The sequence below is a fragment of the Theropithecus gelada genome, chromosome 19 (assembly GCF_003255815.1).
Source record: "Theropithecus gelada isolate Dixy chromosome 19, Tgel_1.0, whole genome shotgun sequence".
Lineage (NCBI taxonomy): Eukaryota > Metazoa > Chordata > Mammalia > Primates > Cercopithecidae > Theropithecus > Theropithecus gelada.
In genome coordinates, this window is record NC_037687.1 from 18,666,816 (window position 1) to 18,679,391 (window position 12,576).

Consider the following 12,576-nt stretch of genomic DNA (forward strand, 5'->3'; position numbering starts at 1 on the left):
AAACAAAAAAAACAAAAATGCTCTTCATGTCCTGCAGACCCAGTGTGGCCCAGGCCCTGCCCATCTCCCATTTCCTCTCCACTGCACTCACTCCCTATTCCCCCACCCCAGGGCCTTTGCACAAGCCCCCACGTGACAAGCCATGCCCTCTGCCTAGAAGTGCCCTTCCCTCGGCCCTCCCCGTGGCTGGCTCTTCCTAGCACGTGAGGTTTCAGCTCAGATTGCCTCCTCCAGGAGAGACCCCCATCTCATCACCCCATGTGCTCTGGCTCTGACGCTGGGCCCCATCTAAGGTCACCTCGTTTGTGAACTCTCCTGTTTGTCTTGCCTCCACCCTCGGCTGGCTCTCTGCAGGCAGGCCCCTGTCCCCCCTTGCTGCGCCTTCAGCTTCCCGTCAATGTTTTTGAACGTTCACCTGAATAAACTGACAAGCACTGGAGGTCCCTGCCAGGTGGCCCCAGTGTCCTCTCCTGGGCCTGGGCCAAGCTGCAGGCTTCTTCAGGAAGGGGTGGTTCTGCCTTATCAGTCCCTCCCACCTTAGCCCAAGGAAGTGGGTGTCTTCAGTAGATGCAGCTAGCATGTTTGGACAGCCTCAGGTTGGGTGGGGGCCCCTCATCAAAGATCTCACATTTCCCTGGGGTTGATGGCCTGGCTTTCCATCCCCCTCAGCCACTTCAGGCATATCACCTCCCCTCTGTGAGCCTCGACTTTCTCATCTGAACTCAGGCTAGGTCTGGCACACTGGAGGGCCACAGCCCCTAGCAAGGCCCGATTCAGGGGATGTCCAGCGCATAACTCCCCCCAGCCCCATCCCCGTCCCCTTCCCTTTTCTGTCGCCCAGGCTGGAGTGCAGTGGCACGATCTCGGCTCACTGCAACCTCTGCCTTCCAGGTTCAAGCCATCCTCCTGCCTCGGGCTCCTGAGGAGCTGGGACTACAGGCACGTGCCACACGCCTGGCTAATTTTTGTATTTTTAGTAGAGACGGGATTTTGCCACGTTGACCAGGCTGGTCTCCAACTCCTGACCTCAGGTGATCCACCCTCCTGAGCCTCTCAGAGTGCTGGGATTACAGGCATGAGCCACTGCACCTGGCCTTCTCTTTTTGTTTTTGACACGGAGTCTCGCTCTGTTGCCCAGGCTGGAGTGCAGTGGCACGATCTCGGCTCACTGCAAACTCTGCCTCCTGGGTTCACGCCATTCTCCTGCCTCGGCCTCCTGAGTAGCTAGGAATACAGGCGCCTACCACCACGCCCAGCTAATTTTTTTGTATTTTTTGTAGAGATGGGGTTTCATCATGTTAGCCAGGATGATCGCGATCTCCTGATCTCGTGATCCACCCGCCTCGGCCTCCCCAGAGTGCTGGGATTACAGGTGTGAGCCACCGCGCCTGGCCCCGGCCTTCTCTTAAGTAGCTTTTGCTGCCCTCCTTGATGACATGGAGACCTGGGCTGAGGGGGAGCCTGCTGCAAGGATGGTGCAAGTGTGTTCAGGCCAAGCCTCTGCTGCTGTGGGCTCTTGGTGAAGTAGCCTGACTTCTCTGAGCCGTGGGAGGTGAATGAGGCCACTCTGACCGCAGCCAGGCTTGGTTGTTGTCACTGCTGTGTTCAGGATGTCTCCCTCCAGCCCGGGATGGGCTTGGGTTCCTGGGAAAGGAACACAGATTTTTTTCTATTGTGAACATACATCTCGCAAAGGCTGGACTAAACCCCATTTTCCAGATAGGAAATAGACTTATGGGCATTTGAGGGACTGTGGTGCGATGAGACCACAGCTTGGCCTGCCTCCAGGCCCCTCATCTTTTTCCAAAGTTGTTAACCTGACCTTGGGCAAAAGGCCTTCTGGCCTCAGGTGATTAGGCCTGGACGCTGTGCCAGGGCCTGGCTCACAGCTGATTCCTGGGATCCCCAAGAGGTACAGGAGACTGGAGGGTGAAGAGGCAGTATCCTGTCCAGTGGCCAGCCAAAGCAGAAGAGCCGAGATCCTGGGCACCCTAGCTGGGCTCACATGAGTGCCTATGGTGGGGGTGTCCATTGCTATTGCCAGGGTGCTTTGCCTGCTATTGCTGGAAGGTGGTAGGGAGGTTGGCTGGCACCAGCCTGCTAAAGAACGAGCAGAAGCTAGAGAGGCAGCCCCAGGCTGGGCCAGAGCCTGACCTTTGCCTTAGTTGGCGCTGTCCCTGGAAGTACTGTGGGAGCTTCCAGGAGCTTTGTTACCTAGCCCTCCCAGGGCCTGGCAGGTGGGCACTGGGAGTGGGGCCTCCTTGGCATAGATATCTTGCTCTTGGTGTGGCAAGCCACGCCCATAGTTAGTCTATGTCCATGAAGCGCTATTTACAGAGAGGGAAACAGGCCCAGAGAAGAACAATATATCATCACCACCAGACTTCTATGAGTGCTTACCGTGGACTAAGCCATTGTAAGCATTTCGCTTCCATTTCATCAATGCTCACATCAGCCCTAGGAGATAGCTGGGAAACTGAAGTGGGGAGCTTGTGTTATTTGCTGAAGGTTCTGTGGCTCTTACTGGCCATTGCTTATGTTAAAAAGAGCAGGGGTTCAAACCCAGCCCTGGGTCCTTCCACCAAGGAATATTCTCCACCATAGGCTCAGTTTTCTCATCTGCAAAGTGGGCACTGTTACGTCCACCTGGGAGTGAGGTGGGGAGATGGTATTGGAGAAAGCCCAGCAGGGACCTGGCACCCAGTTGATGTTTAACTGACCTCAGCTTCCTTCTCTTCTCTGGAGGGCACAATGGAGGCCAAGTCCTGGAAGTTGCCGGGGGTAGTAAACCATAGGTGGCAGGTATGGGAGGGGAGGTCCATGTAGGCATATCGTGAGAATATCAGGAGTTTGATGATGGCCTTGGGCTAGTGATTTCCAGTCACATCCCATTTGAAACTTGTGTATCACGCACTTAGCAGGGGCTTGCACAGCCCTGAAACATGAGCCCTTTCTAAGGTTGGTTTCAGCCTTGCTCCCTCCCAGGATTCCCTGGTTCTGAACTTGATCTCCACCAACCCTGGCCAGCACCTAGAGGAAACAAGAGCTGGTATCTGGAAACATTTGTAGCCTTCTTCGTCTTGAAAATGAAGGGTGAGTCAGAGAACAGAGTGGCCTCGGGGCAGGTGCCGATGACACAGCCATGCCTGAGATGGCAGGTGTCTCCCTAAACTGCTGGCATTTTTCTGCAAAGCAACGCCATTAACCACACTTCACAGAGGAGCTGAGGCTCACAGGCCGCACATGACCTGCTGAGGGTCAAATGCTTTCACCAGATAATTAAAATGAGAGCTGGGTTATAAATTTTCCCAGGGAAGCAACCCCAGAGAGGAAAGATCAAGGCATAGGAATCATTTTCCCCCTTCTTTTCCAAATGAAACAGCTGAGGCTTACAAGGCCTTTGCCCAAGGTTGTGTGGTGGGCCAGTGATTCGACAAGGATTCAAACCTAGGTCTCTTGAGGCCCCCAGTGGCTCTTCTCTGACACTCCCTTTCCAAAAAGCAGGCTGCTGTAGATTCATTGTCTGGTTTAGCAACCAACGTGCTGTGTAACCTTGGGCAAGGAGCTTGACCTCTCTGTGCTCTGGTTTCTGTAAAAGGGGTCAGTGGTCGCTTTGACCTCGTGGGACTGTGGTTAAGATTCAGTTAATTCATAAAAGGCTTAGCAGGGAGGAGGCCCAACAGGGATGTCACCGGATACCATGGCAGGTAACCTTGGACACAGGTCAGACACACAGAAAACCACACAGCACGTTTCAGTAGGATTCTGCTCCTTATTTCCATGTCTTCACACCACCTCGAGATGCAGAGGGCAGCTCAGAGTGACCTCCAGCGAATCTGCCCTCTCTGTGTCGTCTGCAGGGGATTAGTGGGGAGTAAGGGGATGGAGAATTATCCAGGAGTCCTTCAGCCTTGATGGTCCAAGTTCACAGCCGCTTCTGCTTTGGGTGGCCAGAGGGCGGGCTCTACACGAGAGCCTCAGGGGACCCTGCACCAGGCGTTGGGTTGCCGCGCTCTGGGTCAGACTGCACCTTGAACGCTCCAGCCTTCCCTGGGGGCGTACCGCCCACGGCCGCTGCGACTGGCCGCGGGACCTGCCAGTCTGCGGCTTTGCAGCCAATCCCCGTCTCCCGCCAGGCTACGCCCTCTGTTCCTCTCGCCTCTGTGCCACCGGTCGCGCCAGTTTCCTCGTAGCCCCGCCCTTGGTCCCCGGCGATTGGCCGACAGTTCTGCCTGTTTTCTGCCAAGATTCCTCGCCTGCCTCCAGGCCCTCGCCTCCCAGCGCCTAGCACCCTGCGGGACCACCGAGGCACCCCAGGCCTCTCCCAATAGCCCCACCTCTGCCCGTCAGCGATTGGCTTCGGGGGCTGCCCATACGCTTCATACCCGCCAATCACTGACGTTTCCAGCGCTGACTGGCCAGGGAGCAGCCAATCGGGGCGTGGCGTGGACCCCTCCCGTGGCGCGCTCTGGGGGTGCGCGAGGCGGGGCCGTGGCGGCTGGAGGTGGCGGCGGCGGCGACGCGTCCAGGCCGGTGAGGGGGCGCGGGGGCGCCGGGGGGCGCAAGCGTCAGCGGCCCGCGCTTGTCGGGCTGAACTGAGGTAAGGCACGGGTCCTGTCATGGATCCCGGGGCGAGGGGCGGACGAGGCGGGGCGTGACAGCAGCGTCGCGAGGGCAGGAAGAGGTTAAAGACCCCCCCAACCCTACACTCCACGTCTACTGCCCTCTGGGGGCTACTGCATCCAGGTCTGAGCCCCTCACCCGCAGCCCACGCACGCCTGACACCATGTCCCTTTTCGTTGACATCCCCCATACACCTGAAACTGTCCTTGCTGACATCTCCCACACCCCTGGGGCCTTGTCCCCGGCGCCCCGCACAGCTGGGTCTGACATCCCCCTCACACACCTGACACCGCGCCCCCACTCACGAACACCCACCCCCACTCACGAATACCCCTCACATCACCTGAGACTGTCCCTGTCGATGACACCCCTACATCCACACCTGAGCCTGTGACTTCTAACCCACGGTCCCTCAACTCACACCTGGACCTGGTCCCGTCCCCTACTGCCTTTCCTCATATCCAGGTATCTGCTCGCTACCCTTGTACCCACTCCCCCAGCAACCTAGGTCCCTCTTCTCAGGGACTTTCCCCCCGGCAACTGCCCTCTGGTCCTGGCAGCCCCACACCTCTGTCTCTCCCCTTTCTCCTCCCTCCTACCCTCTCCCATCTTGGGCTTTCTTCCACGTGCACCTGTGTTCGCACACCCTCTGTAATAATCCCCCCGAATCCCCCAGGTCCTCCAATAGTCCCCCAAGCCTTGGTATCTCAGTATCGCTGCACCCTCCCCTCCCCAAACAAAAGCTTACCCCAGTGTTCATTTCTAACAGTGCTTGACAGTCTATAAAGTGATTTCCGGACCTTAGAATAATCCCATCGGTCAGACGAAACCGGAATCATCTCCATTTTACCAGCCACAGACCTAAACCACTTGAATGCTAGAGGCAGAGACTGTTGCATCCTGGGCATCGCTGACCCTCTGCTGTGGGGACCCACCGCGTTTGGGCCCATCTGTTATGTTTATCTCAGAGGGATTGGAAGGAGTCGTGACTTTGACTCGGTCCGGAAAGGCTTAGCTGGAAGGGACAGCCCCTCTGCCAAGCATGTGTCTCGGAGTCCTGGGGCGGGCTGGCGGTGGAGACGCTACCGGAGAGGGGGTGGTCATCATCTTGGGTACCTCCTGCAGGATGCCGGAGAGGGAGTTGCCGGGGCCGGGGCTCCCTGCCCTTGCAGACCGAGGACCCCTCTCAGACACTCCTTGGGCCCTTGAAGCCGATAAACAGAGTAAGGAAACACTCTTTAGAGTGAGTCAAACTACTGTTTCAGCTGTTTAAAGCTAACCTGCAAAACGAGCCTGGGAGCCTGGCATGGTGCTAGGAATGATTCTTCTGGAACTTTTTAGTTCTCTTGAGTCTGATTTGCAAGCATGCAGCATAGAAGGAGGACAGTGGCTTTGTTGTTGAAAAGCAATAACGTGCCATTTCCTGTAAGGCTTGCGGAGCATTTCTTATCCCCTCCCACCTCTCCCTGCAAAGACGGTGCCAGAATGTTCCAGAGGGTCATGTCACCTTCAGCTTCTCCTGTGGAAACTGAAGCCATTTGGGTTTTCTGTCCAACTTCAATAGGGGTCATTTAAAACATATATGGATGTGTGTGTATATATGTATGTATATGTGCGTGGGTGTGTGTTGTACACAGTACCTATATGCATATGTTTATATACATATTTTATATACACATATTTCATGTGTGTTATATATGTACATGTGTATAAACTTTGACAAGATCATTGAGTGTATAGTTTTTGGGTTTTTTTTTTTTTGAGAAAGAGTCTTGCTCTGTCGCTCAGGCTGGAGTGCAATGGCGTGATCTTGGCTCAAGGCAACCTCTGCCTCCTGGGTTCATGCAGTTCTCCTGCCTCAGCCTCCCGAGTAGCTGGGATTACAGGCATGTGCCACCATGCCCAGCTCATTTTTGCATTTTTAATAGAAACGGGGTTTCACCATATTGGCTAGGCTGGTCTCGCACTCCTGACCCCGAGTGATCCGCTCGCCTCAGCCTCCCAAAGTGCTAGGATTACAGGCGTGAGCCACCACGCCGGGCCTATTACATAGTTAAAAACAAAAAGTCAAACAGTAGAAAAGGGCATGTAGTAGAAATCAGGCAGTCTACCCCGTTCCTCCTCAGATGCACTTACTGTTGATAATTTCTTGTGTTTTCTTCCAGAGGTAGTCTATGACTGGGGTGGCAGAAACGGGTAGGGGGAGGTATATATCTCCCAGCCCTTTTAAACCACTGGTAAATTTGCATTGAACAGACATAGGCATTCTAAGGCCACTCCCCTACTGATGGCTGTTTAAGCTGCAGCCCATATTTAGCTTTTACAAACAGAGCTGCAATGGATAGACACATGCATTATCATGTACTAAATACACAGTGAACGTATTTGGGCTCCAGCCATGCCCAGACACTTCAGACCCCCCTGTCTTGCCAGCTGTGCTTGTAGTCCACAGTTACTCAGGAGGCTGAGGTGGGAGGATTGCTTGAACCAAGGAGTTCAAGGTTGCAGTGAGCTATAATCTTGCCACTGCATTCCTCTCCAGCCTGGACGACAGAGCTAGATCCTGTCTCAAAAAAAAAAAAAAAAAAATCAGGGGGCCAAGTCAAAGGGCATATTCATGTAAATAGTTAATGTCCCTCCTTCTCCTCTCAACTGTGAAGTTGGAAAGCCTGATTCCTCTCCTGCGGCCAGCTCAGTTATTATCAAGTTTTGTGGTCTGTCCCATCGATAGGTAAAAAATAGCACAAGAGAACATCACTTCCATGCTTCCTACCCCTCTCTTAGGTGTTCTGGCTTGTGGGGTAGGGATTAAACATTAGACTTGTTTCTCTGCCAGTCAGACTAAAGTTCAAGAAATATTTGGGGCTGGACGCAGTGGTTCACACTACCCAACACTTTGGGTGGATGAGGCAGGAGTATTGCTTGAGCCCAGGAATTTGAGACCAGCTCGGGCAACATGGTGAAACCCCATCTCTATAAAAAAAAAATTAAAAATTAGCCAGGCATGGTGGCATGCACAAATGGCCCCAGCTAGTTGGGAGGCTAAGGTGGGAGGACTGCTTGAGCCCAGGAGTTCAATGCTGCAGTGGGCTATGATTGTGCCATTGCACTCCAGCCTGGGCAACAGAGCAAGACCCTGTTTTTCTGTTTAAAAAAAAATTTTTTTTTTGAGTTCCTGCTCTGTGAAGCTTGTCACTGTAGCAGGGAGCAGTGGTGGTGCTGAGATTTTTGGCTTAAGTTACCTCAACAAGAACAATTGCTAGAAGAACCATTTAGGTGTTGCTGATTTTTTTTTTTTTTTTTTCCACTTGGGTCTAGGAAAAGAAAGATGAGGGCATCATGAGAGATTGAGACGAGTCAGATGTTAAATCTGTCTGTGAAGCTGTTTCGAGACTCTCTCCAGTTGTCCAATTTCTCACCACTGGTGCCAGATGGAGGGTGTCGTCATACTGAAGTCAGGCCTCTGCCCACGTGTCATACAGTTTTTTTTGTCTGTCTCTTCTATTTTGGCAGTTAGATATTAAGAGGGGATTATTGAGATGATCAGAATCATTCACTTGTTTGGGTTTTGCAAGACAGGGCTTTTAAAAATGCATTTGCATTTTTTATTTTAAATATGAAATACTTCTTCATAAAGAGTATATTGGCTGGACGTGGTGGCTCACACCTGTAATCCCAGCACTTTGGGAGGCCGAGGCGGGTGGATCATGAGGTCAGGAGTTCAAGACCAGCATGACCAACATGGTGAAACCCTGTCTCTGCTAAAGAATACAAAAATTAGCCAGGCGTAGTGGCACATGCCTGTAATCCTAGCTACTCAGGAGGCTGAGGCAGGAGAATCGCTTCAACCCAGGAGGCGGAGGTTGCAGTGAGCCAAGATCATGCCATTGCACTCTAGCCTGGGCAACAGAGCGAGACTCTGTCTCAAAAAAAAAAAAAAGTATATTATGTCGGGCCAGGCATGGTGGCTCACGCCTTTCATCCTAGCACTTTGGGAGGCCGAGGCACGCGGATCACTTGAGGTCAGGAGTTCGAGATCAGCCTGGCCAACATGGCGAGACCCTGGTCTCTACTAAAAATAAAAAATTAGCCGGGCATGTTGGTGGGCGCCTGTATTCCTAGCTACTCTGGAGACTGAGGCAGGGAGAATTGCTTAAACCCGGGAGGCAGAGGTTGCAGTGAGCCAAGATTGTGCCACTGCACTCCAGCCTGGGCGACAGGGCAAGACTCCATCTCAAGAAAAAAATAAAAACAAAAATAGCCAGGTGTGGTGGTGCATGCCCGTAGTCCCAGCTACTCAGGAGACTGAGGCAGGAGAATTGCTTGAACTCTGGAGGCGGAGGTTGCAGTGAGCTGAGATGGCACCACTGCACTCCAGCCTAGGTGACAGAGCAAGACTCAGTCTCACATAAATAAATACATAAATTAGCTGGCCTTGGTGGCATGTGCCTATAGTCCTAGCTACTTGGGAGGCTAAGGTGGGAGGATCACTTGAGCCCAGGGGATTGAGGCTGCAGTGAGTCATGACTATGCCACTGCACTCCAGCCCGGATGACAGTGAGGCTCTGTCTCTTTTAAAAAAAAAAAAAAAGTATATAACGTGTATGTGAAAAGAAAGAAGATTTAACCAATAATGAAATTAGCATTCAGCTCAGGAAGTAGAACGTTGTCCCCTGGAGGCCCCACCCTGTTCACAGAGCTATTTTTAAAATATGCTTGTCAACATTTGTTTTCTTCAGTGAGCACCTTTTGCTACAACCATCTTGGGCTGAATGCTTGGATTCCAGGGGCTCAACAAAGTTCTCTGCTGGCCAGATTTTCTGCTGAGCTCTCTGCTAGCCCAGCAGCCTGTGAAGTTCTGGCAGGCAAATGGCTGAGGACAAGCCACCAGCTGAGGGACAGGCCAACACTTGGAGGCTTGGCCTCAGATCCCTGCATATTCATTTCCTGTGGCTGCCATAATAAATTACCACAAACTGGGGGGCTTCAGACAACAGAAATATATCCTGTCATAGTTGTGGAGGCTTGAAGTCCAAAATCAAGGTGTCAACAGGGCTGGTTCCTTCTGGAGGCTCTGAGGGAGACCTTCCCAGGCCTTTCTCCAAGGCAAACCTTGGAGTTCTTGACTTGTGGCTACATCACTCCAGTCTCTGCCTTTGTATTCACGTGGCTTTCTCCCTGTTGTGTGTCTCTGTGTGTCCTCTTTTTTTTTTTTTTTTTTTAGAGATGGGGTCTTGCTATGTCGTTCACACTGGAATGCAGTGATATGATCATAGTTCACTGCAACCTCTAACTCTTTGGCTTAAGTGACTCTCCTGCCTCAGCCTGCTGAGTAGCTGGGACTATAGACGCAGGCCACCACTCCTGGATCTCCTCTTCTTTTTTTTTGTTTTTTGAGACAGGGTCTTTCTGTGTTGCCCAGGCTGGAGTGCAGTGGTGCGATCTCTGCTCACTGCAACCGCTGCCTCCTGGGTTCAAGCGATTCTCCTGCCTCAGCCTCCCAACTAGTTGGGGTTACAGGCACGCGCCACCATATCCAGCTAATTATTATTATTATTATTATTATTATTATTTTGAGACTGAGTCTTGCTCTGTCGCCCAGGCTGGAGTACAGTGGCGTGTTCTCGGCTCACTGCAAGCTCCGCCTCCCAGGTTCACACCATTCTCCTGCCTCAGCCTCCCCAGTAGCTGGGACTACAGGTGCCCGCCACCACACCCAGCTAATTTTTTGTATTATTTTTAGTAGAGACGGGGTTTCACCGTGTTAGCCAGGATGATCTCGATCTCCTGACCTTGTGATCCGCTCGCCTCGGCCTCCCAAAGTGCTGGGATTACAGGCATGAGCCACTGCGCCCAGCCTTTTTTTATTTTTTTAGACAGAGTTTCACTCTTGTTGCCCAGGCTGGAGTACAACAGTGCAATTTCAGCTCACTGCAACCTCCACCTCCCAGGTTCAAGCCATTCTCCTGCTTCAGCCTCCCAAGTAGCTAGGATTATAGGTGTGCACCACCACATCCAGCTAGTTTTTGTATTTTCAGTAGAGACAGGGTTTTACCATGTTGGCCAGGCTGGTCTTGAACGCCTGACCTCAAGTGATCTGCCCAACTCGGCCTCCCAAAGTGCTGGGATTACAGACGTGAGCCACTCCCGGCCGATCCCCTCTTCTTATAAGGACACTAGTCCTTGAGTTTAGGGCCCACCCTAAATCTCAGGGTGAACTCATCTTAAGATCCTTAGCTGATTGCATCTGCAAAGACCCTATTTCCAAAGAAGGCCACGTTCTGAGGTTCCAGGTGGATATGAATTTGGGGGGATGTCATTCAACCCCTATACTTTCTGAGCCAGTATTTCCAACAGGACATTATTAAGGGAAATGCTTGTTCAGGTGCCTCTGTTACTTCAGGAAGAATAGGCCAGTGGGGTCAGACACGTTCCTCAGCCCCTCCAGATGGCTCATGTTGGCAGCTTCGCTTATTAACCTGTCTCCCTTGGAAGGTGGAGGCATCTAGATGGTCTAAGCCAGCAAGGACCTGGACTAGTGAATGCATAACGTCTTTTTTTTTTTTAATACAGGGTCTCACTTTGTTGCTCAGGCTGGAGTGCAGTGGCAAGACCACAGCTCACTGCCACCTCGAATTCCTGGGCTCAAGTGATCCTCCTGCCTCAGCCTCCCAAGTAGCTGGGACTATAGGCACGCACCACCATGCCCGGCTAACTTTTAATTTTTTTGTAGAGACAGGGTCTCTCCATCCTTCCCAGGCTGATCTCAAACCCCTGGGTTCAAGCCATCCTCCTGCCTCAGCCTCCCAAAGTGCTGGGATTAGAGGTGTGAGCCACCGCGCCCAGCTCCACGTGTGTATGTCTTAATTTTGCTTTCTGGGCTGTGAGCTCGGTCCTGTGATTATCTCCTGTTGATACCCAGTCTCAGAAGGATGGCACAGACACACATCAGACCACCACTCAGTGATTGGAGTACCATATTGGTCAGTCTTGAGGAGAGGCTGGGGTGCTACGGTCTGATCTTCAGGGGGCCAGGGAGATTTTCAGGAAGCTTTGGGAGATCTGAAGTTAGTGAGGAATTAACCATATGGCAGAGCCAAGGGCTAGCAGAAAGCAAAATTAGGGCTGGCGCAGTGGCTCACACCTGTAATCCCAGCACTTTGGGAGGCCAAGGTGGGTGGATCACCTGAGGTCAGGAGTTCGAGACCACCCTGGCCAACATGGTGAAACCTGTCTCTACTAAAAATATAAAAATTAGCCAGTTGTGGTGGCAGGCGCCTGTAATCCCAGCTACTCAGGAGGCTGAGGCAGGAGAATCACTTGAACCTGGGAGGCGGAGGTTGCAGTGAGCCGAGATTGCACCACTGCACTCCAGTCTAGGTGACAAAGCGAGAATCTGTCTCAAGAAAAAAAAAAAAAAACTAAAAATATAAAAATAAAGGAATGTTCTTTGACGAGCAGCCGGACAAGTCATCTAACTTTTGTTTCACATTGTAGGAAGATTAACCTGTGGGGGGATGTTCAGCCTGGCATGGGGTGACCCAGGATGAATAAGGGTCTTCAGGTGGTGAGATGGGGCAAATGGGATCTTGCTGTGTTGCCCAGGCTGATCTCCAATTCCTGGGCTCAGACTGTCCTCCCACCCCAGCCTCCCAAAGTGCTGGCTGGGATTACAGGTGTGAGCCACCGTGCCTGGCGAATATGTACTTCAGTCACCGATCATGGGGAAGCCAAGTGTCAGTGTCTTGAAAGCATGCTCAGTAGGCCAGGGCCGTGTTAAATGGGATTTGCCCCAGCCCCGTCTGATTCCTTATTAGGGAGAACGATACTTACCAACACTTGTCACCCACTTGAGTGGCACTATCCTGTGAAGATGGTGACAGATGAGGAAATCAAGGAATGGGGAGGTTTATTTTTTACTTTGGATTTGTTGTTTGTTTGTTTTTTCAGAGT

The 12,576-nt window shown here is 52.3% G+C and overlaps 1 protein-coding gene across 1 annotated transcript in view; it reads left to right on the top strand.

The window, feature by feature from the left end:
• The first annotated feature begins 4,486 nt into the window (after window positions 1-4,486).
• SLC25A42 (solute carrier family 25 member 42) overlaps window positions 4,487-12,576 on the top strand; it is a 49,111-nt gene continuing 41,021 nt past the window's right edge. Inside the window, exon 1 of the mRNA XM_025367202.1 lies at window positions 4,487-4,533. The gene's annotated coding sequence lies outside the window, so the exon portion shown is untranslated. The remainder of the gene's footprint in view (window positions 4,534-12,576) is intronic.